We start from the raw sequence: 3,285 nt of genomic DNA, 5'->3' as shown, positions 1-3,285 counted from the left end.
ATATCCTCTCACTGCAAAAGCCTTTCCACATTTGCGACAAGAGAAAGCTTTAGCCCCATGCTTATGCTTGTAATGGGTCTGTAGTGTTATAAAATCCTTCAATGGCCGAACCCATTTTTTCTTACTTTGATTCAATATTTGAAGATGCGATCATCACTTTCTTATAATCACAACCATTTCAGATCAATGCAAGATTTTTAAAAAAAAAAAAAAAAAAAGGGTTTTAGAACATTGCAGACCTGTATTTACTTCCTTCTAGTTATTCACCAATGTTGATATCATGCTCTGTTTTGGCAACCTAGCAATCCCTCACTGCGTGGACTCGATCTCCCTCACCCATCCTCCATTATTTCTTATACCATGAGCGTGAGCTCTTTATTCAAGGCAATCCAACCCCTGAAATTTATTCCATTAAACCTTCCTACTGTGAGGTTGAAACCAGCATCCAGTTCATGCCATTTTGGTTTCACCAGATTGAGTTTCAGTAACTAAAATAGGGTTTGTATGTCGAACAATGAAAGAGGACGTTCCAGACGATGGTCGCACAAAGAAAGGAGAAATCACCAGCGGCTATTAGAGATGGCGAAATAAACGCCAACAGCCTACTAGAGATTGTGTGAGCCAAAGGTAGGGAGGAAGTTCCCACGCCACAAACCCTATTCTTTTATTTAAAATTTTGCATCCATCTCTCAGGGATTTGATTTAGAATATGATATGGTGTATCGCTGATGTATCTTTTTCCCTAAAAATTAAGCCATCCACATCGTAAAAGCAATAAAATCCAAATGTCACAATCCATAGTTCACCCCCGCGCTATAGAGCAGCCGAATCTTACCACTCACCCTTATGTTTTTTGTCTTATGTTTTTCAAAATCCGGTCAAATGGTATAAAGGATAATAAACATTCCCAATCCCCACACATCTTAACATGTGGAGGATTGGGTTGTTGACAGCCACCAAAAGGCCATTAAAAGCCCCATAGGGCTCGAGGACCAAAAACACTTGGTCTACCGAGGTGCTCATGTTCGTTTGTGCAGGGTTCATGCTGAGGGCTTCGGTTCTTAACGCCCGTTGTTTAAAGGGGAGTTGGGAGTGAAAACGATACATGATCCCATATGTCAGTGGAGGTGAAGAAAAGTTGAGAAAAGCTACCATACCTTCCCACCCCATCTTTGTTTGGTTGGGTGGGAGGAGAGAGAGAGGGTCTTCACCTCGAACCCTCTTTTTCCGATGAGGATGAAACCCCATCTGAGCTTCACAAGGGCGTCGACTTCACTTCCCATTCACAACGGAACGGAAACAGAGAAGGCTCAAGCGTCTTCTTGTTCTTGTTCAATTCCCATAACCGCAGCCCCCTGCATCTCCGCACCTCTTCTTCTTCTTCTTGTTCGATTCCCCTTTTTTTTCTCTTTTTTTTTTTCTTTTTTTTCCCCTGTTTGGTCTTGCTGTTCATCTCCTTCTGTTCTCTTATTCTTCTTGTTTGATTCCCCCCCTCCCTTTTTATTCTATATATTTTGTTTGGTCAGCAGCATTTCTTCTTCTTTCATCCCTTTTTTTTTTGTTTCCCTTTTTTCTATGCTTGCAACCCAGACGGAAGAGTGGTAAGGTATTTTATTTTTTATTTTTATTTTATTTTTTATTTTTTTTTTCTGTTTGATCTTGTAGACCAGACTATAGTTCATCTCCTTCTCTCCTCTTTTTCTTCTTGTTCGATTCCCTTTTTTTTCTCTCTCATGTTTTTTTGTTTGATGTGCAGGGTCTTCTTCTTTGATCCCTCTGGTTTTTTTTTTTTTTCTATGCTTGCAACCCAGGCGAAAGAGTGATGAGGATTTTTTATTTATTTTTCCTGTTTGATCTTTGTAGAAGGATCGTGTAATTGTTTGGTGATCTGTGAAATTTTGAGAATCTGACCTTTTTCTTTGGTTCTCTTTTCTGCTGTCTTGCATCGTTGCAGTTGGAGTTTAGGGCTTTATACTCTCTTTCTGTTCAATGGTTTTGGTGCAGAAACTATTGTAACGATCCTTCTCATCTTCAAGCTCCAGTGAAGCCATGGCCAGACCGATGATGGTGGAGAAGCTTGAAGAACAATGTTCTTTCGCGCCATCTCCAACAGTTTTCCCAGCAAAGTCCCACCAAATTGGCAGGACTTTGTGAGGGGTTGGGGTGGGAGAATTTTGCATCCACGTCAGCCGACAGGGAAAGGCACAAATATTTTTGTTGTCTTTTGAAAACCCCACCCCAGATAAACAAACGACTTTAAAACCTATGGGGTGGGATAATTCGTACAACTATCCCACCCCATAAATCCCACCCCATCAAAGTCCCCTCTAAACAAACGGCCCCTTAGTGACTCTATTCTCTTATTTATAAGCGAAAACCCAAAACATTTATTATTTTTATTTTTAATTTAAAAAAAAATATTCAATAAGCGTCAAAGTATCAAACTACCGTCAACTTCATGCCACGTAGCCACTGCAAAAAATTTCCAATAGACCCTCAAAAAACTCCGATATTGAAGGCCTGGAAAAGCGGGAAAAACCGACTCCACTGCACCTCATATCTCCGGCCCTATATTCCTATAAGGCTATAACTATAAGCCCCACGCCCCCCCCCCTTTTTTTCAATGAAACCTTTTTAAGCTATAACAGCCCCCCGTCCTCCTCCTCCTCCTCCAAAGTGAAGTGTGATTTTCGGGTAACCGGAAGTAAAAAAAAAAAAAAAAAGAGAAAAAGCTCCCGAAAACTACTCCTTTCTGCAGCGTTTCCCTTTCTTTTCCCTTTTCTTGGAGACTTTGAAGGGATTGAGATCCCATAATCTCGGTGGTTATAAATAGGTAGAGAGGGAGCGATCATAGGAGAAGAACTACACGAGGTTTAACAGACAAATTTTTAGCCAGAGACGGAGAAACGGTCAGCGCAAGTTTGTTCTTGTCGGAATTCCGAAAATCAATCTCTCCGGTCAGAACTTAGAATTAGATTTTCTTCTTCGTCGTCTTTTTCAAAATCGAATATACTCTTTGTCTGATTATGTCTTTGAAGATTCAATTTCTGATTTGAGTCAAAAAAAGTTTAAGATGATTTCATGAATTTTAACCGGATCACGTAATCTTCACTTGTTAGTTTAGGAATCGGATTCTGAAGGTTTTAGAATCTCTGTTACAGAATTTAAATATTCAAAAAGAAAAGTTGAAGTTTAGGTGGTTTTTCGAGTTTTTGGATTATGATTTCTTGATGGAAATTTATCGTAAATCTCTTCTTTCCGACTGGATCTCGTGTTGTTCTGATT

General features: G+C 39.8%; 1 long non-coding RNA gene across 1 annotated transcript; it reads left to right on the top strand.

The window, feature by feature from the left end:
• The first annotated feature begins 9 nt into the window (after window positions 1–9).
• On the top strand, window positions 10–1,921 carry LOC122066727. Its single transcript, XR_006136437.1, has 2 exons — window positions 10–1,606; window positions 1,757–1,921. It is a non-coding gene; the product is annotated as an uncharacterized LOC122066727 (long non-coding RNA).
• Window positions 1,922–3,285: the final 1,364 nt, after the last annotated feature.

The sequence above is a fragment of the Macadamia integrifolia genome, unplaced genomic scaffold (assembly GCF_013358625.1).
Source record: "Macadamia integrifolia cultivar HAES 741 unplaced genomic scaffold, SCU_Mint_v3 scaffold2546, whole genome shotgun sequence".
Lineage (NCBI taxonomy): Eukaryota > Viridiplantae > Streptophyta > Magnoliopsida > Proteales > Proteaceae > Macadamia > Macadamia integrifolia.
Note: the sequence above shows the minus strand (reverse complement) of the source record. Positions and strands in the feature narration are given on the sequence as shown.